We start from the raw sequence: 22,205 nt of genomic DNA on the forward strand, positions 1-22,205 counted from the left end.
CCAATGCTTGCTGTCGCACAGGTCCTTGCAGCTCAGGCTGTTACTCCACCTGGTCCTGTGCCAACCTGCACCATCCTCATCTGGACAAGAGCCAGTAGAAAGGCAGAGTTAACTGGAGCCTGCCTTATTTAGGCCTCAGTGGTTCTGTGAACGAACTGCAGTAATCAATCTGATAAACATATTCTTTTCAGGTTTGCCAAACCTTGTGCCACCCCAACCCTTCCAAGTGAAGGACATCCTGGAAGAACAAAAATGAGTGTTCCTCCCATCCATACATGGAGACATTGCTTAATGACCATGTATGAGAACCCTCCCTTTGAGATTCTTTGGAGAGACTATTTCCTTAACAACATAGAAAAACTTAGAGCATGAGCTCCCATCAGCCATGACCATTCACCCGGGATAATGGAGTTTTAGAGTCGGGAGTTTGTTGCTGTCCACCAGCTGTGGCCCTTGGAGGCAATCATAATGCTGTCTCTCATCATCCCTGCCTCTGACGGTAGCAGATGACAAATCACACAGAATGAACGGCTGCTCCAGTCCCTGTTGAGATCTCAATGTAATGAGACCCATGAGTCAGGGAACAAACCTGCTACCCGGTGGCCTTTACCACAGAGAGAAGAACATAACTGAGCCTGGTTCGCATCCAGTTGTATCATGATAATTGTGCCCACCTTGAAGCCCACCAACCGAAAAGATCCTCATCCCACTTTGAATAATCAGTTTCAGACTGATGGCATCGCATAGCTGAGGTTCTGTATAGGGAGCATGAGCAGCAATGGGCTAAATTAGAAAGCAGAACCTCAAGGGTAATCTCTGGATTATTACCTAATCCACAGCAAATTGGCATATGATAAATGAGATTGAAAAGATGAAAAGTGGCTGAAGGATTGCCGTGGGACAAATTAGTTTTGATTCATGGGGCACTAGCACTGGCACTGGGGAAAGTGGAAGCTGTAATGTTAGGAACAGTTGAGACTTGAACCATGCTGGAACAGTGTTCTGGTGAATGGTAAAACTAGGGCAGGAGGGAGGACTTTAAACTAAATATTGTGGGGAAGGGAGCACGTGAGAGGAACATTGTAACGTAAAGGGAACCAAACTAATAGAGCAGGGCAGCAATTTGGGTTTCAGAGTGTTACAGGAAGGGACAGATTATTCAAGTGCACCAGCAGATGAAACCAAAATTGATTTTTAAAAATAAGTTTAAGACCCTTAGTGTATCTGAATGCATTTAGCAAGTGTAACAAAAAGGAATGAATTGAATGTTGAACAGTTTTTGACATATCAGAATGACATGAAGCTCGAAAAAGTTGGCACATCGCTCTGTTAATTAAGGATAGCATTAGTTCAGTAATGAGAGATGACCTCAGCAGGAGGTAAAATGAGTTTGGTTAGAGATGAGAAACAGTAAAGGTAAGAGGTCACTCATGAGAGTAGTTTTTAGGCCTTTTAAAGGTTTAGGACAAGAGCATGAACTGCATAGTTGGTGTGAATCTGGGGTACACACGAAAGTACTGGATAGGGGACAAAGAGCTCTATCCCACAGATGGATTTGCACAGAAAAGGTTCTTCTGGATGGAAGTTATAAGGCAAAGGCCAGGCCTGTGGCAAGGGGATTTGGAGAAAACTTAGAAGATCAGGATTTCAGGGTAGATTCACCGACAGCAGGAAAGATTATTTTACAGATCTTCTTGGCTCTATTAGCCACAAAGGCATGGGAATGCAAATCTATACATATGAAAGCTGTCTTTTTGCAGGGGCATCATCTCCAGAGAGTCATTTTTCTCTGTCCTCCTGAAGTGGCAGCTAACGCAGAAGGGGTACTCTGGAAGTTGAATAAATGTTAATATGGATTATATGATGCGTCTAGAGTCTGGTATGTTTCGGTAAGAACATAAGAACATAAGAACTAGGAGCAGGAGTAGGCCATCTGACCCCTCGAGCCTACTCCGCCATTCAATTAGATCATGGCTGATCTTTTGTGGACTCAGCTCCACTTTCCGGCCCGAACACCATAACCCTTAATCCCTTTATTCTTCAAAAAACTATCTATCGTTACCTTAAAAACATGTAATGAAGGAGCCTCAACTGCTTCACTGGGCAAGGAATTCCATAGATTCACAGCCCTTTGGGTGAAGAAGTTCCTCCTAAACTCAGTCCTAAATCTACTTCCCCTTATTTTGAGGCTATGTGCCCTAGTTCTGCTGTCACCCGCCAGTGGAAACAACCTGCCCTCATCTATCCTATCTATTCCCTTCATAATTTTAAATGTTTCTATAAGATCCCCCCTCATCCTTCTAAATTCCAACGAGTACAGTCCCAGTCTACTCAACCTCTCCTCATAATCCAATCCCTTCAGCTCTGGGATTAACCTAGTGAATCTCCTCTGCACACCCTCCAGCGCCAGTACGTCCTTTCTCAAGTAAGGAGACCAAAACTGAACACAATACTCCAGGTGTGGCCGCACTAACACCTTATACAATTGCAACATAACCTCCCTAGTCTTAAACTCCATCCCTCTAGCAATGAAGGACAAAATTCCATTTGCCTTCTTAATCACCTGTTGCACTTGTAAACCAACCTTCTGTGACTCATGCACTAGCAAACCCAAGTCTCTTTGAACAGTGGCATGCTTTAATATTTTATCGTTTAAATAATAATCCCGTTTGCTGTTATTCCTACCAAAATGGATAACCTCACATTTGTCAACATTGTATTCCATCTGCCAGACCCAAGCCCTTTCACTTAACCTATCCAAATCCCTCTGCAGACTTCCAGTATCCTCTGCACTTTTCGCTTTACCACTCATCTTAGTGTCATCTGCAAACTTGGACACATTGCCCTTGGTCCCCAACTCCAAATCATCAATGTAAATTGTGAACAATTGTGGGCCCAACACGGATCCCTGAGGGACACCACTAGCTACTGATTGCCAACCAGAGAAACACCCATTTATCCCAACTCTTTGCTTTCTCTTAATTAACCAATCCTCTATCCATGCTACTACTTTACCCTTAATGCCATGCATCTTTATCTTATGCAGCAACCTTTTGTGTGGCACCTTGTCAAAGGCTTTCTGGAAATCCAGATATACCACATCCATCGGCTCCCCGTTATCTACTGCACTGGTAATGTCCTCAAAAAATTCCACTAAATTAGTTAGGCATGACCTGCCTTTTACGAACCCATGCTGCGTCTGCCCAATGGGACAATTTCTATCCAGATGCCTCGCTATTTCTTCCTTGATGATAGATTCCAGCATCTTCCCTACTACCGAAGTTAAGCTCACTAGCCTATAATTTCCTGCTTTCTGCCTACCTCCTTTTTTAAACAGTGGCGTCACGTTTGCTAATTTCCAATCCACCGGGACCACCCCAGAGTCTAGTGAATTTCGGTAAATTATCACTAGTGCATCTGCAATTTCCCTAGCCATCTCTTTTAGCACTCTGGGATGCATTCCATCAGGGCCAGGAGACTTGTCTACCTTTAGCCCCATTAGCTTGCCCATCACTACCTCCTTAGTGATAACAATCCTCTCAAGGTCCTCACCTGTCATAGCCTCATTTCTATCAGTCGCTGGCATGTTATTTGTGTCTTCCACTGTGAAGACCGACCCAAAAAACCTGTTCAGTTCCTCAGCCATTTCCTCATTTCCCATTATTAAAACTCCCTTCTCATCCTCTAAAGGACCAATATTTACCTTAGCCACTCTTTTTTCTCTTATATATTTGTAAAAACTTTTACTGTCTGTTTTTATATTCTGAGCAAGTTTACTCTCATACTCTATCTTACTCTTCTTTATAGCTTTTTTAGTAGCTTTCTGTTGCCCCCTAAAGATTTCCCAGTCCTCTAATCTCCCAGCAATCTTTGCCACTTTATATGCTTTTTCCTTCAATTTGATACTCTCCCTTATTTCCTTAGATATCCACGGTCGATTTTCCCTCTTTCTTCCGTCCTTCCTTTTTGTTGGTATAAACCTTTGCTGAGCACTGTGAAAAATCGCTTGGAAGGTTCTCCACTGTTCCTCAACTGTTCCACCATAAAGTCTTAGCTCCCAGTCTACCTTAGCTAGTTCTTCTCTCATCCCCTTGTAATCTCCTTTGTTTAAACACAAAACACTAGTATTTGATTTTACTTTCTCACCCTCCATCTGTATTTTAAATTCCACCATATTGTGATTGCTCCTTCCGAGAGGATCCCTAACTATGAGATCATGAATCAATCCTGTCTCATTACACAGGACAAGATCTAGGACCGCTTCTTCCCTCGTAGGTTCCATTACATACTGTTCTAGGAAACTATCGCGGATACATTCTATAAACTCCTCCTCACGGTTGCCTTGACCGACCTGGTTAAACCAATCGACATGTAGATTAAAATCCCCCATGATAACTGCTGTACCATTTCTACATGCATCAGTTATTTCTTTGTTTATTGCCTGCCCCACCATCTCGTTACTATTTGGTGGCCGATAGACTACTCCTATCAGTGACTTTTTCGCCTTACTATTCCTGATTTCCACCCAAATGGATTCAACCTTATCCTCCATAGCACCGATGTCATCCCTTACTATTGCCCGGATGTCATCCTTAAATAACAGAGCAACACCACCTCCCTTACCATCCACTCTGTCCTTCCGAATAGTTTGATACCCTCGGATATTTAACTCCCAGTCGTGACCATCCTTTAACCATGCTTCAGTAATGGCCACTAAATCATAGTCATTTACGATGATTTGTGCCACCAACTCATTTACTTTATTCCGAATACTACGAGCATTCAGGTAAAGTACACTTATGTTGGTTTTTTTACCTCTGTTTTGAATCTTAACATCTCCAGTTTTATTCCTTTTGTTATTACTGGGCCTATTCACTGTGCTCCCCTCAGTCACTGTACCTTTTACTGTCGCCCTTATGGATTTCTGACTATGTCTTCTCTGCCTTGCACTTTTCCCCTTACTTCCTTTTGTTTCTGTCCCTGTTTTACTACCTTCCAACTTCCTGCATTGGTTCCCATCCCCCTGCCACATTAGTTTAAACCCTCCCCAACAGCTCTAGAAAACACCCCCCCTTTAAGAAGGTCTTCTTAAAGTTAGGCTGTTGCCAGTTGAAAGCAGATCCGGCAATGTTTTACTGGCCCTATAAAGGAAATCTTTCTGGCATCTTTATGATGCATGTCGATGATTTTTTGTGTGGTGGAACTAGTGATTTTGAAGCTATTGTAATCTCTGGTTTGAGGAAAGAATTCAGGGTTGGACGACAGGCTTCCGGTGCACTTAAATATATCGGACTTGAAATCGGACAGACTAAGTTAGGGGCAACTTTACGTCAGCAATCTTATTTGGAAAGCATCAGCCCAATAGCAATTAGTCGTGGCCGGGTTTCACAAAAAGACGCAATGGTTTCAAAGATGGAAAAAGAGCAACTGCGAAGTTTAATTCGGCAACTGAATTGGTTCGGTAGACAGACTAGAGCAGACGTGAGTTTTGATGTCTTAGAGTTGAGTACAAAAATGAATGATCCCAAAGTGGAAGACATATTAAGAGCAAGTAAAGCGTTGGTCAAACTAAAAATGCAGAAGTGCATTTTGAGGTTCCCGGTTTCGGTGACCTTAGGCACTTGGAACTCATAGTTTATAGTGATGCGTCCAATGCAAATTTATGTGATGGGGTTTCAAGCACAGGAGGTTTTATAATTTTCTTTTGGGGAACAATGGTAAATGTTGCCCTCTTGTGTGGGAAACAAAGAAAATAAGGGGAGTGGTCAAAAGCACTTTGGCTGCTGAGACGTTAAGCCTTGTAGAGGCATTGGATATGGCCTTTTATATATCTCAGATATTGACAGAAATTTTGGGATTAGGGGATTTGGGTAATATACCTATTGAATGTCACATTGACAATAAATCCCTGTCGGAAAATTGCACTCTACGAAAAGTGTCAATTAAAAAAGGTAAAGGATAGACATCGCAAGTTTGAAGAAGATGCTGGACAGAGGGGAGATAGCAAACATTAAATGGGTCAACAGTAGCTATCAAATGTCAGACTGTTTTACAAAAAGAGGGGCTAGTTGACAGAAACGTTTGGATATTGTTAATGAAGGGTGCCTGTTTCTGTGACTTGTTTTTTTTCTTTGAAAAAAAATAAGAGAATAGGGGAAATTGCATGTGTATTTTTGAGTTTCTTGTAATTTTGTTTTCACCTAATTATTTTTTTCTCCAAGGAAGAGGAGACTGTTAAGTAATGGGTTACGAGACATTCCAATTAGGTGTCGCATTAATGTTAAGTATCCAATAATTGACACTGATTATGTAAAGAGGCTTAAGGTGGCCTTTGTGTCAGATGCTGTGAAGACAGAGTTTTGTGCAGAGTCTGTTAGAATGAAATAAAGTTGTTTGTATAAAGGAGCAGTACCTTTGACTCTTTATACAACAGCAGCTAAATGTCTAACAACAGTCATAGGTGTACAAGGAGTATAGTCGGGGGCTGAGGACACGGCCTTGTGGGGCACCGGTGTTGCGGATGATTGTGGAGGAGGTGTTGTTGCTTATCCTTGCTGATTGTGATGATGTGGAGATGCTGGCATTGGACTGGAGTGATCTTACAACACCAGGTTAAATTCCAACAGGTTTATTTCAAACACTAGCTTTTGGAGCACTGCTCCTTCCTCAGGTGAATGAAGAGGTATGATCCAGAAACATACATATCGACAAAGTCAAAGATGCAAGACAATGCTTTGAATACGACCATTTGCAGGGAATTAAGTCTTTACAGATCCAGAGATAGGGGCAACCCCAAGTTAAAGAGGTGTGAATTGTGTCAAGCCAGGACAGTTGGTAGGATTTCTCAAGCCCAGGCCAGATGGTGGGGGGTGAATGTAATGCAGCATGATTCCAAGGTCTCGATTGAGGCCATACTCATGTGTGCGGAACTTGAGAAAAGTTTCTGTTTGGTGATTTTGCGTTGGTGTGCATCGTGAAGGCCGCCTTGGAGAACGCTTACCCGGAGATCAGAGGCTGAATGCCCTTGACTGCTGAAGTGCTCCTCGACTGGAAGTGAACATTACTGCCTGACGATTGTCGCACAATGTCTGCTCATCCGTTGTCGCAGCGTCTGTATGGTCTTGCCAATGTGCCACGCTTCGGGACATCCTTTCCTGCAGGTAGACAACGTTGGCCGAGCCGCACGAGTATGTTCCGCGTACCTGGTGGGTGGTGTTCTCACGTGTAATGGTGGCACCCACGTCGATGATCTGGCACATCTTGCAGAGATTGCCATGGCAGGGTTGTGTGGTGTCGTGGTCACTGTTCTGAAGGCTGGGTAGGTTGCTGTAAACAATGGTTTGTTTGAGGTTGGGCGGTTGTTTGAAAGCAAGTAGTGGGGGTGGAAGGATGACCTTGGAAAGATGTTCATCTTCATCAATGATGTGTTGAAGGCTGCGAAGAAGATGTCGTATTTTCTCCGCTCTGGGGAAGTATTGGGCGACGAAGGAGACAAACACGGGACACAACCGACAGAGTACCCTTCGTAATCCAATAATGTAATTTCCGATTTCTCACTCACCAATCTTTCCTTAATCAAAATCAATTTAAGTGGTCCTCTTACGTCATGACCAAAAACTAGTTCAAAAGGACTGAATTTGGTTGACTCATTTGGTGCATCCCTAATTGCAAACAGTACAAATGGAATTCCTTTATCCCAATCCTCTGAATAATCGTGACAATAAGCCCTCAATATTGTCTTTAATGTCTGATGCCATCTTTCTAATGCTCCCTGCGATTCTGGATGGTACGCAGTTGATTTAAATTATTTAATTCCTAAGCTATCCATGACTTCTTTGAATAACATGAGGTAAAATTTGATCCTTGATCTGATTGTATTTCTGTGGGTAGTCCATATCTAGTAAAGAATTTAAGTAACTACTCCACAATCTTTCCAGCTGTAATATTACGTACTGGAATGGCCTCTGGAAACCTAGTAGACACATTCATTATAGTCAAAAGATATTGATTCCCACTTTTCATTTTAGGAAGCGGTCCTACGCAATCAATTAGGACCCTTGTAAAAGGTTCCTCAAATGCTAGAATGGGTATTAAGGGGGCTGGTTTTATCACTGCTTGAGGTTTCCCTATCATTTGATATGTGTGACATGGTTGACAAAATTTAACTACATCTTTATGTAGCCCAGGCCAATAAAAATGTTTCTGGATTTTAGCTTGAGTTTTCCTTATTCCCAAATGACCTCCCACTGGTACCTCATGTGCAACTCGCAACACCTCCTTTCTACACCCTACCGGCAACACTACTTGATGAACTGCTGCCCACTTTTCATCTGCCTGCAAATGTAAAGGTCTCCATTTTCTGATCAAGACATCACTTTTACGGTAATAACACTCTGGTATACACTCAGATTCCTCTTCCGTGTATGTTTTCTGATACATCTGTTTTATTTCTATACCTTTCTGTTGTAACTCAGCAAATTTTCCTGAACTAAAAATATCTCCCTCATACTGCACCTGTTCTTGTTCTTTTTCAACCATCTAATCAAAAATAGTTTCTGATGATTGCACTTCAACTTCATCTTCACTCTTTGATTTCTCCTCTTGTCTTAACCTGTGACTTTGCAACCTTATCACTACACAATCCGGAAAAATCACAGGATATTCATCCTTCAATACTTCAGTTGTCTGATTTTCCACTGCCTTATCAATCACAGTAGGCATCACTCCTACCTGCGATCCAGCTATAACATTACGCAAGATAAACAGTAGACAAGATAGTTTCTCTATTACTCCTACTACCACTTCACAACTCTTCACTGGACTTTCCATCATAGAACATAGAACAGTACAGCACAGAACAGGCCCTTCGGCCCTCGATGTTGTGCCGAGCAATGATCACCCTACTCAAGTCAACGTATCCACCCTATACCAGTAACCCCCCCCCCCCCCCCCCATTAACCTTATTTTTTAGGACACTAAGGGCAATTTAGGATAGCCAATCCACCTAACCCGCACATCTTTGGACTGTGGGAGGAAACCGGAGCACCCGGAGGAAACCCACGCACACACGGGGAGGACGTGCAGACTCCGCACAGACAGTGACCCATCCTTACCTTATATAATTGAACACTACTCCTCTCACCCTGAATTCCACATATTACGACCTTTTCTGGCAACATTCTTCCCAAACTACATAACTCCTTATCTCTTACCATGAAGGTTTGACTAGCTCCCGTATCTCTTCAAATTGTGACTTCTTTACCTGCTCCTCCTAATACACATGAGTAAACTTTACCCACACAAGTATATTCTTCAAAGACATCTAGCACCTTCTTATAATCACTTCTTGATGAGGCCGTATAACATTTTTCACCTCCTTCACTTCACTTGGGCTTTCCTTAACAATTTAATAAATCCCACTGTCTTATCCTTTTTTACCGTATCAACCTTCCCAGTGCTTTTCTTCAACCACCAACACTGACTTTACATAGCCTAGTTTATTACAGCGAAAACATTTGAAACTTTTCATGTCTCTTCCACCCTCCTGGATTTCTTTTTTAATCTGAGGTACACTCTCCTTATTATCTCCCATCAGATCACCTTTACAACTTCAGTATTTCTCATGTCCCCAGTTTCTATCCCTCACAGGCTCAAACTGATATCGGAAAACATGCTTTTATTTATGAACTAATTCATAGTCATCTGCCATTTCTGCTGCTAACCTCACAGTTTTAACCCTCTGCTCTTCCACATGAGTTCTGACTACATCAGAAATTGACTTTTTAAACTCCTCTAAAAGTATCATTTCTCTGACAGCTTCATACGTTTGGTCTATTTTCAAAGCCCTTATCCACCTATCAAAATTACTCTGTTTGAGTCTTTCAAACTCCATGTATGTTTGACCAAATTCTTTCCTTAAATTTCTAAACTTTTGTCTGTAGGCTTCAGGCACTAGTTGATATGCACCTAAAATGGATTTTTTTCACCACATCATATGTCCCAGACACCTCCTCCTGTAGTCTTCCAGCTCCTTCTCGTCAAACCTTGGCAATGCTTGGACATATTTAAATAGATCCCCACCAAGCTTTTGACTATGATGCTCTTGCTCACGATCCTCATCACTATCCTCCAACTGTACGTTTCCCTTTACGTCTGCCAATTTTAACTGACTTATGTTTCATAGCTATTTTCTGAAGTTCAAACTGTCTCTTTTTTCCTTTCCTCTCTATCTCTTTCCTTCTGTTCTGCTAGGGCTGTTCTTTCTTTGTTTCTTTCTTCTCTCTCCTTTTCTTTTTCCCCAATCTGTATCTCCCTTTCTCTTTCTTTTTCTCTCATTGCATGTTCAAGCTGCTTTAATTCTTTTTCATGTTCAATTTTCTTAATCTGCAACTGGATCTTTGGCATTTCTAATGAGTCTGACTGTATCTCAGGTAATTTTAAATGCTTAGCCACTGCCATAAGTACCTCATCTTTTCGGTTTTATTCAGGTAATGTTAACTGCAATGTTTTTGCCAAATCTGTTTTTAGTCTCTGTCCATAAGGTACTGCGTGTGACCGTCTCCACCCCCAAAAACTTCTGAGCCTCTGAAAGAGCCATTATCCACAACACACTCCCCACCTAAACTCAAATACCACACCTGAAAAGAAACCACACAATATGCTCACCCCTCACTGTCTTTATGTCCACTAAGCCAATCCAAAAGATAGAATTTATTCTGGGCGAGCCCTCAATTTGTTATGGACCAGGGTTTAGAGAACCCCAAAGTGTATCATGGATTTCACCTGACCCACAACATTTAATAGATTGTGGTATGGGGAGCACACGGTCCACTCTACAGGTGTGGTACAGCAGAAATGGTAAAGTATTTTTTAAAGCAAAACAATGTTTATTCTATGAACTCAAGTTAACCTTTTTAAAACATACAGTGAACATTTTAGCAAGCATTAATTCAAATACAACCCCCACTAATTAATCCTTAAGCTGTCCTTTTAACATCCATAAGACTTTTAAAAACCTTTAAAATACAAAGATCGAGTTTAAATTCACTATTGAGAGCAGTTATTAGTTTTAAATCACCAAAGGATCGATTTACAGTCTTTAGATTACAGAGAGAGAGACTAATATATTGTCTGGCTGTGACTGTAGCTATCCAGCTCTGAAAACAAAACTAAAACACACCCTGCAGCAAATAGCCTAAAATGAAAGTAAAAAGCTGACAGACAGCCCAGCTCCACCTACACTCTGACATCACTGATAATCACCCATTTCTTAAAGATACATTTCTTAAACACCCATTTCTTAAAGGTACTCTCACAAGACAAATGACAATATCACTATACCACCGCCTCTCCCAATGCCGTCACCACTCACTGCTTCACTGAGCTACTACGGTGAAGTAAGCATCAGGTTCAATGGAGCAGGTAGTTCTGTTCTGAAATGTACAACATAGGTGGTGACCAGACAAACAATGTCTTTATGTGCATGCTAGCTGGTACTCTCCTGGGAATAAAGTCTTTGCATAGGATTTTGGCCGTATGGGTGGCTGTAGCCTTTCTGACTGAAGTAGCTTCTTTGCATCTGGAAAATTTGTCTACTCTTTAGCTGATAGTGGATAGGGGTGGGCTGTCAGGGCGTGAAATGAGGCAATAATAAGGGTCTTACCTCAGCCCAGCCGAATCTCGGATTGAAGGCTTCAGATCATCTGGTCTGGTTTGATTGTCTTCCGATCGTTTGGTCTGGTGTGATTTCCTGGACGGCCCTTTGCACCAAGGCCACATTTTCTGTGTTCGCTTGACTCGTAAATCCTCCCTGTTATCTCTTCTCTAAATGTTCGCAGTGCCAGTTATTAGATCTGAACTTTGGTTAGTGTATCTTACATGTCACCACACGATATACACTACTCATCAGATTATGAAACAGAGCTTCATGTATGAAGTAAGTTGTCTTTATTCATATAGTTTTGCAGATGTCTCTTATCAGAGGTCAGTTTCCAAGAAAATACAGAGTCTTTTTAAAGTTCTTTTTGTCCAAGCAAATACAGAGTACTGAATTGAATTCAATACAAATTACAGCTCTTGATATTTCTTCTTGTTGAATACACGATACAGAAAGTTGAAAATAGAACAAAATAGCTGTTCAAAGTGAAAGTGCAGCAAAGTAGCCTCAGAGATTAAAGTCAGTGATTCCAGAATGGATTGTTCAAACCAGTACATATTTTTAAAAGATTATTGCTGTCACTAATGTCTCTCCCCTTTCTGGCTGTGATTGGGTTAAAGTTATTACACAGTTAATTCAATTCGATCAACATATTGTCCATCAAATTTTAACATGAGGTGATGAAATGCGCCCTTCTTATGAATCTTATCTGTTGTCATGAAAACAGTTTCTGGGAGTGTTGCCCAGACACTTTTAATTAACCAAATGTGTCCTTGGTTAATTCTAGCTTTCTTATCTGATGATTCCCATGGGGAACAGCATCTCTCACTGTCTTGTCTGAAATGTGGGTATTTTAACAATCTATTTCAAGAAGCCATTTTAAATCTCGGATCATTTATTCTTTTATACTTGTTATATTTTAAAAGGTTGATTCTATACTAAAAAGGTAGATTCTATCAGGAACTGTGGACCTGCATGCACAGATCCCTCTGTACGTTAATGTTCCTAAGGGTTCTGCCATTTACATAAAATCCAAACCTAGATTTGATCCTCCAAAATACATCACCTCACATTTGTCCGGAATCAACTCAATCTGCCATGTCTGTGCCCAAGTCTCCAATCTATATCCTGTTGTATCCTCTGACAATCCTCGACACTATACTTGAGAACCCGACCACCTTGAGCGACAATGAAGAAACGGTGATATATTTCCAAGTTACTCACCACCCTGTCTTGGAAATATATCATCGTTTCTTGACTGTCACTGGGGCAACATCCTGTAACCGCTCCCTAACACAGTACACAGTGGGTGTACCTACACCTGAAGGACTGCAGCGGTTCAAGAAGGCAACTAACTCACCATCACCTTCTAAAGGGCAACGAGGGATGGGCAATAAATGCTGGCTTAACCATGGCGCCCAGATCCTGTAAATGAATGGAAAAAAAGAGGGCTCAGAAGAATTTGCTTGTGGCTCAAGCATCACTTTTTAAAATGTCCCCAATCTGATGACAATTGCCTGTTTTTCCATTGCTATTGCACCTGAACCTCACATCAGACAGGAAAAAGGAGACTTTTTATGGCTGGTCACATTAGGCACGGCCTTCACTATTCTGTTAGCAGCTTCATGCTTGAGTATTTTCCTACATTGATTTGTACACTTAATTACCAATGTGTGCACATTCAAAGTCAATTTATCCAGTTGTGAGTCAAGAGTTTTCACATTAGCTTCTAGTGGGCTGAGATTCTCAGAGCTTTCTATTGAAGTTGGGATAATCTGCAATCTTTCGCAGAGAAACCATACTTTCCACAAATGTAACAATTTCCATAAAACTTAGGGAAAGGTTCATTTGATTGAGAGACTGGAAGAATGGATGGAACAATTTTGGGACCATTGACTACATCTACTGGCTTCTCGGAACTCCTAGTCTGAGACTATAAAGGAATTTCTTTACAAAACAGGTCCAGGAACTGCAAACTCGCAGCTAATCCAAAATACCTCTGCACTAGGAGAACTCCTTCTCCTGGAGAGATACCCAATGCCAGGTCGCAATTGGTTGCCCAGACGACATGACCCGTACTCAGTTGCTGCCCGTAAAGGGACATTCATCACTACCCTTCCCCTTTAACTCCTCTATACAATTTAAAAAAATCAATTCACTTAATCCTAAATTCAAACTATGCCTTATATACATGACTCAGGCAATTATAAATCAAGTCTTTGAGGGGATGCCCTGACCCTTGTCAACTGGTGCAATTCTGTTGTCTGGGATGTTTCCTCAGGATCAAGGCCAATACAAGAATAGTAACACTTCTGGTAAAGTTAGTTCATCACTATTTGCTACCAAAAAGGCTTCAGTTAAGTCTCTTAACAGATCGATCAACTGCTTCACTGTTTAGGGGTTCAAAAACATTTCTTGATGGTCACACTGTTTGCTTGAAGTGTCAACTCCTCAAGTTCTACATGTTTATGAACAAACTGTCCTTCCACATCCACTTGGTATAAAAGGGGTCTGATCTAGGAGGCAATAATTCTGGGATCCAAATTGATCCACTACCAAAGTTTCTCACATACATGTATTAATTTAGCATAAATGTCCATGCTGTACTGTGAGAATACTGCTTGCTTTCTGATTACTTTAGCTGGCCTCCTCACTCCCTGGCAAATCTGGAAACATGAGTTTCTGGGATAACATTTCATTCGCTGGTACATGTGCAGTTGTACAACAGCTAAGTGAGACTTTGGTTTCCAAGATTCCTCCTGACATTTTCTCTGGGTGGCTGTCTCAGCTAATCCATTTGATGCTAAGTGGTAAGGCACAGCTCATACGTGTTTGATACCATTGAAAGCAGTGAAATTTTGAAACTCAACACTTGTGAATATAGTTCCATTATCTGTTACCATTACTTCAGGTAACCTGTGAGTTGAAAAACATTGGTGTAATCCTTTGATCGTCGTATGTGATGTTGGTGACTTCACCTGAAAAATCTCATCCATTTAGAGTGTGGATTGATCATGAGAAATACATTGTGCCCAGGAATGAAGCGACATATCAATATGGATCCATATTCATGGCCAAGCGGGCCGTTCCCAAGGTGCAGTGGGACTGTAATGGGCAGCTTTTGTTGCAGTTGGCACTGTTAGAATCATAGAATTCCTACACCATTTAGCCCATCAAGTCTGCACTGACTCTCTGAAAGAGCACCCTAACTTCAACCTACTCCCTGCAGTATCCTCGTAACCCCACCTCAGAGCAATTTAGCATGGTCAATCCACCTAACTTGCAAATCTTTGGACTCTAGGGGGAAACAGGAGCACCACAAAGTAAACCCACGAAGAATGTGCAAACTCCACAGTCACCCGAGGTTGGAATTGAACCCGGGTCCCTGGTGCTGTGAGGCATTGAGTCACCCAAAGCTGTTGAGAGTGCTTGTCTATCTTGATATCAACATCAATAGCAGACCACCACACATAACGCCTGGCGAGGATCTTCACTTTGAGATGCCAGGATGAGAGCTGGGTAATCCAGGAAGGAGCAGGTCTCTGCCTGGTACATGAATGACTTCTCTTGGTCTGCAGCGTATGATGCTATCCTGATAGCTCAATTCATTCTTGTAAGTAAAGAATGAGCCAGAAACTGGCTCAGTTATTCATCCTATATGAATCTTGGGCGGGATTCTCCCCTACCCGGCGGGGCGGGTGGTCCCGGCGTAGGGGAGTGGCGCCAACCACTCCGGCATCGGGCCTCTGCACCTTTGGGGGCCAGGCCCGTGCCGGAGCGGTTGGCACCACGCCGACTGCCGGCAAAACCGGCACCAGCGACCTTTGGCGCCCGCCGCCCGGCGCCGGGGCTGGCCGAAAGGCCTTCGACGGTTTGCGCATGTGCCGGTGGTGACGTCAGCGGCAGCTGTCGCTGACGTCACCACCGGCGCATGCGCGCTGGCGGATTCTCTTCCGCCTCCGCCATGGTGGAGGCAGTGGCGGCGGCGGAAGAAAAAGAGTGCCCCCAACGGCACTGACCCGCCCGATCGCGGGCTTGGCCACCGTGGGGGCACCCCCCCGGGGTCCGATCGCCCCGCGATCCCCCCCCCCCAGGACCCCGGGGGCCCGCTCACGCCGCCGAACCCGCTGCAGAGGTGGTTCAAACCTTGGCGGCGGGAGAGGCCCCCCAGCGGCGGAACTTCGGCCCATCGCGGGCCGGAGAATCACCGCAGGGGTCTCGCCGATCGGTGTGGGGTGATTCCTGCCCCCGCCAATTCCCGGGTGGCGAAGAATTTCTGCCACAGCAGTGGCAGGATTTTCGGCGGCCCCAGGCGATTCTCCGACCCTGCGTGGGGTTGGAGAATTTCGCTCCTTGTCTCTCACTTTAGAGAAAAGTTGATCTTGATTGGTCCAGTTCCTGCTCTGCTTTGCCCAGACTGGCAATCTGTCGAAAAGATGTATTGCCATGATGATTTCTTGTACTGGAGTACATGTGATACTTTCCTGCAAGGGTAGGAAGGTAAAGGCCTCTGCATTCATTATGTGTGACCCAGGTCGGTGCTTGAACGTATATTCGTAGTTGGACAGAGTTAACACCCATCGTTGAATTCTTGCCAAGGCGATCAATGGGATAACGTTGTCCCTTTTGAAAAGACCCAAGAGCAGTTGGTGGTCAGAAATGATGGTACATTGCCTACCATGTATGTACTGGTGGAATCATTCTCAATTTGTGAGTACCCTTTTTCGGTCTCTTGAGAGGATTCTTGACACATACCCTATCGGCTTTTCAGAGCTGTCATCCATCTCATGGGGCAATACCACACCAACGCCATGGGTCGAAGTGTACAAACAAGTTTGAAGAATATAGTAATTGCTTCACTCTGTTGAAAACTTCCTCCTGGGGCGCCTTCCAAGGTCAACAATAGTGTTTCTATGGAAGAACATGCAAGAAGGCCATCAATATGTTTGGTAAAAGAAACATCCGGAGTAGTTTACCATGCCTTAAAACGATTTGTGTTTGGGGGAAAGGCCTTGATGCCTTGACCTTGTCTTCCACAGGGTGAAATCCTTTTGCATCTATATGGTGCCCCAGGTAGGTCATCTTAGTGGCTTGAAAGGTGTGATTTTCTTTCTTGAGGCAAACCCCAGCCTCTTAAAGTCTCTTAAACAACTCTTCTAAGTTTGTTTGCTTGCTTGCTCTTTGTCAATCTAGTTCTACTGACATTGTTAAGGTGTACTACTATCCATGGTAAACCCTGGAGCAGATTCTCCATTGACCTTTAAAATATTGCACATACTGAAAAGCTGCCAATAGGCATAAGCTTTGTGTGTTTCTCATGACATACCCCAAGCAGTGTCATCTAATTCAAATTGCTGGTATGCGTGACTCATATTCAGCTTTGTGTAAAATTGACCTCCTGTCAGCTTTATGTACTGGTCTTCAGTTTTGGGGATTAGATATTCACCTAGCTTGGCAGTTTGACAAAGAGTTATCGGACTCGAAACGTTAGCTCTTTTCCCTCCCTATAGATGCTGCCAGACCTGCTGAGATTTTCCAGCATTTTCTCTTTCGTTTCAGATTTCAGCATCCGCAGTAATTTGCTTTTATCTATTGACAGTTTGATCAACTGATGGCTTATAAACACCACAAATACCTTGTGCAGTATTGTCCAGTTTCAAAACTGGGACCGTAGGTGCTGCCCATTCCAAAAACTGAACCGGCTGGATGATGCCCAGTTCTTGCAACCTATTTGACTCACCAACCACTTTCTCTTGTAAGGCATATGACACCGGTCTTCCCCTAAAGAATTGGGGGGGGGGGTTGCCTTGGATGAACATAAATCTTAGCTTTCAATGTCTTTGCCGAATTGATCATGGGAAAGGTTGTCGTATTTTCTGAACAATTTGGGCAGTCTCTCTTCCCGCACTTCAAAAATCTTAGCCCAATTCAACTTGATTTTGTTAAGCCAATCGCGACCAAGAACGCTTGTTCCCTCACCAGTCACTATTTTCACTGGGAATTGGGTAGACTATTGTCCATAGCTCACAGGTATTATTGTGGTGCCTTTTATTTCTATTGCTTCCCCCGCATAAATCTTAACTTGCCAGAATTGCTCTCCAAGCTGGATTCCCTCTCATAGGTGCTAAAATTTATGCTCGCACATCACAGTGGCTAATGCTCCTGTGTCCACTCCCATACTTAAGAGGCTTCCTATTTACTTCTAGCATTACTGTAATTGAGTCTGATTTGCCTGTTTTAGAGTAAAAAGGGAGTGAATCAAGAATCAATGGTGCCAAACTCTTCCACATTGTAACTTCTTGGTTGATCGATTATTCAGCAGTCTTGACAATGAAAACATTCAGCCTCCTTAACCCAACGTTTTCAGCAGTGTGGTTGCCTCCACATCAGTAACATTCCATTTTAAAAATCACTGTCTGATAGTCTTTGCTGTGTCTGTTTGTTCTTTCGGTGGCTGCCTTGGTGGTTTGTGGTGCCACGGCTGACTTCAGGTTACCACCTTAAACTGCTGAATGACACCATTCTCTGCGCTGTACAACTCTTGCTCATCCTTCTCGGTGATTTCCATGGCCAGCGCTATTGCCATGGCTCATTTAAAATTTATGTCAACCTCGGCAAGCAATATGCATTGAATAGCATCATTGTTCACTCCACAGACTAACCTATCCTGTAACATGTCATTTAGTGTTGTTCCAAAATCATGATATTCTGATAATTACTTCAGTTTAGCAATGTAAGTTGCAATCGGTTCACTGGGGCCTCCCAACCTCAAATTAAATTAGAATTTCTGGAATATGATTGATGGCTGAGGTTGTAAAGGAACCTTCACTAAATCCACAAGCTCACTCAACAATTTGGTGTCGGGGGCGGTTGGGACTGTAAGATTGGGAACAAGGCTGTAGGTCTGACTTCCATAAACACAAAGGAGAATTGCTTTGCATTTCACCTCCTCCCCTATTTTGTTAATAATACCTGAGGGGCTCGATGTATTGTGATTAGTCCCCTGTGGAGGAGTCAAATTTGTACAAAGAGAGGCATTCTGGTGAATATATTTTTTTATCAGGCTTAGATTAAAACAGGATAATCAAAGGTGTTGGGCCAGAGGCAGTGCCAGGAACATTTATTCTCATCACCAGATATAATGACGTACTTTCAGAGACTTAATTATTGGAACAAAAAAGGGTTTATTTATAAAACAGTTACAGGAACTTCATGCTCGCAGTAATCCCAAGTACATGTGCACCAGAACTCTTTTGATAGGAGAGATTCCCTGCGCTGGGTCCCAATTCGTCGCCCAGATTATGTGACCCTTACTCGGTTGTGTTGCCCTTAGAGGGACAATCACCACATAAAGACAGGCACTGGTTTGTCAAGTTCTTGTTTGATGCCGTATAAGGATTTGAACACATCAATGTGATCAAAAGCTATTACCTCCCCGATGCCTTTGACGATGTCTCTGACTGGGGTACCTTTTATAAAACTGCCTCAGACAGCTGGTTATTAACTTTAGGCCGGGCCAAAAGCTGCTATCGGAACATGCTAACAATTTATAGGTTCCATCGCAATTTGTGCGCTTAAATTAAATCCAAAATTTATGAACTGTCAGCAGACCAGTACCGTTAATTATATCCAATTCCATTTTCAGAGTATATACCTCAGTCATGGTCGGGGCATGGGGGCGGTGGAAGTGTGGTCTGAAACGTGTTCTAGGCCATTATCATTGGTCTTCCCACAACCGTGTGTAGTGATAATTCTAGTCACTGGATTTTCTACACAGGAAGTTACTTCTCCTGAGGAAAATCTAACTGTAGTACCAGTATTAGTGCTAGTGGTGCCAAATATTTCAGAACTACCTTTCTTTAAGTCACTGCTGGGCACCTGGAATAGTCGATGGACTGTTTCAATCGCATCACTGTGCCTCAAATGTTCCAGTAGCTCTGAAGCTGCATGATGTATGGTCTGCTTCACTGAAGGGACTTTGCCAGATTTCAGCTGATGAAAATATTGTTCTTTTTTTTAATAAGGCCCGAGTTCAGCGTCTCATTTCACCCCAGTATTCAGCGCCTCACCAATGTGACCTACTGCCAGAGTAGTGGAGGCAGTGACTTAGTGGTATTGTCACTGGGCTAATAATCCAGAGACCCAGGGTAATTCTTTCGGTACCCAGGTTCAAATCTCACCATGGCAGATGGTAAAAATTGAATTCAATAAAAATCTGATGATGACCATGAAACCATTATTTATTATCGTAAAAGCGCATCTGGTTCACCGATGAAGGGAAGGAAATCTGCCACCCATACCTGGGGTGCTATTCAGTAGTGGCATTTTGCTGTTTTTTTTGTCCTCGCCGAGAAACTGCCCGTCGAGGCCACTCTTTATTTACAATTTTATTGAGGTATTTTAGGCATATAGAAAAAATGACATTGTACAGGACAAACAAAGAAAGAAGTCAAGACACACATTAAACATAATGCAAACCACGGCTCTGTTCACACATGGACCTGCCTCAATATCCCCCTACTCTACTCTACCCTAGCATCCCCCCCGCCCCCTGCTGATGCTTACTCCTCTGAGAAGAATTCAATAGATGGCTGCCACCTTCGGGCGAACCCTAGTAGCGAACCTCTCAAGGCGAACTTGACTTTCTCTAGTCCAAGAAAGCTCGCCATGTCTGATAGCCATACCTCAGCCCTCGGGGGCTTTTAGTCCCTCCATACTAACAATATTCGTCGCCGAGCTACCATGGAAGCAAAGGCCAGAACATCGGCCTCCCTCCCTTCCTGGACTCCGAAACCCCAAAGTTTGCCACCTCAGGGCTCATTACCACCCCAATTTTCAACACCCGGGACATGACATCTGCGAATCCCTGCCAATACCCCCCGAGTTTATGGCACGACCAGAACCTCCGGCGCATCTAGCACACTTGTCCTCCAGCCCGAAGAATTTACTCATCCGGGCCACCATCATGTGGGCCCGGTGCACGACCTTAAACTGGATTAGGCTGAGCCTGGCGCATGTTGCGGTCGTGTTTAATCTGCTCAGGGCTTCTGCCCAAATACCGTCCTCCAGCACCCCCCTGAGCTCCTCCTCCCACGTAAGCTTCAGGTCCTCGGTCTGCGTGTCCTCAGCTCTCATTAGCTCCTTGTAGACGTCTAAAACTCCACCCTCTACCACTTCTCCAGCCTTTACCAGCCCCTAGAAGCTCTGTGTAATTGCCAGCGGCTCTATGGCCAGCGCAAACAGCAGAGGGGAGAGAGGGCAGCCCTGTCTTGTCCCACGGTGCAGTCTAAAGTAGTCCAATGTCATCCTGTTCGTCCTTACACTCGCCCCCAAGGGCCTGATACAATAGCCTAACCCAGTCGATAAACCCCCCCCCCCCCCCCCGAACCCGAACCGTCCTAGTACCTCCCACAGATAATCCCACTCGACCAGGTCAAAAGTCTTTTCAGCATCCATGGCTACCACTATCTCTACCTCCTGACTCTCCGGGGGCATCATAATCACGTTGAGCAGCTTTCTTATGTTGGCCACCAGCTGCCTCCCCTTTACAAACCCAGTTTGGTCCTCCACAATTACATCCGGTACACAGTCCTCAATTCTGGTCGCCAAAATCTTGGCCAGTAACTTGGTGTCTACGTTAATCAAAGAGATCGGCCTGTATGACCCACAGGCCTCCGGGTCCTTATCCCGTTTCAGAATGAGCGAGATGGTGGCCTGTGTCATCGTCGGGGGTAAATTCCCTCTGTCTCTTGCCTCGTTAAAGACCCTGACCAGCACCGGCCCCACTATCCCGGCAAATGTTTTGTAAAACTCCACCGGATACCCGTCCGGCCCCGGGGCTTTACCCGACTGCATGACCTTCAGGCCCCGCAACACCTCTTCGATCCTGACCAGGACCCCCAGTCCATCCACCAACCCCCTCCCCACTCTTGGGAAGGTCAGTCCGTCCAAGAATCGCCCCATCCTCCCCGGTCCCCCGGGTGGTTCCGAAGTGTACAGCTTCCTATGAAAGTCCCTAAAGACCTTGTTCAGTCCTGCTGGATCACCCACTAGATTACCCTCCCCATCCACTACCCTCCCTATTTCCCAGCCGCTTCCCTCTTCCTTAGTTGTTGCATAAGCATTGTACTGGCCTTCTCCCCATGCTCATAAATTGCTCCTTTGACATTTCTAAATTGCTCTACAGCCTTGCCTGTAGTCAGCACCCCAAAGTCGGCCTGCAGCTTCTGTCGTTTCCTGAGTAACCCTGGCCTCGGGGATTCCGCGTAACTCCTGTCCGTCTGTAGAATTTTCTTAATCAGTCGGTCCGTCTCTTCCCTGTCTGTCCTGTCCCTGTACGCTCGGATTGAAATCAGCTCCCCTCTCACCACTTCCTTCAGTGCCTCCCAGAGCATCGCTGCCGAAACTTCTCCAGTATCGTTCACCTGCAGGTAATTCTGCATGCATTTCCTCAGCCTCTCCCACGCCACGTCTGCGGGTAGTCCAACTTCCGGCCTCCATGGTGGGCGCTGAAAGCTGTCCTTACAAAACTGCAGGTCTACCCAGTGCG

General features: G+C 43.9%; 1 protein-coding gene across 7 annotated transcripts in view; it reads left to right on the forward strand.

Annotated features, from left to right (window-relative positions):
- The window catches only part of phactr1 (phosphatase and actin regulator 1), a 707,078-nt gene that overhangs the window by 144,900 nt on the left and 539,973 nt on the right, over positions 1-22,205 (forward strand). The window lies entirely within an intron of this gene.

This window comes from Scyliorhinus canicula, chromosome 5, assembly GCF_902713615.1.
Source record: "Scyliorhinus canicula chromosome 5, sScyCan1.1, whole genome shotgun sequence".
NCBI classification, from domain to species: domain Eukaryota; kingdom Metazoa; phylum Chordata; class Chondrichthyes; order Carcharhiniformes; family Scyliorhinidae; genus Scyliorhinus; species Scyliorhinus canicula.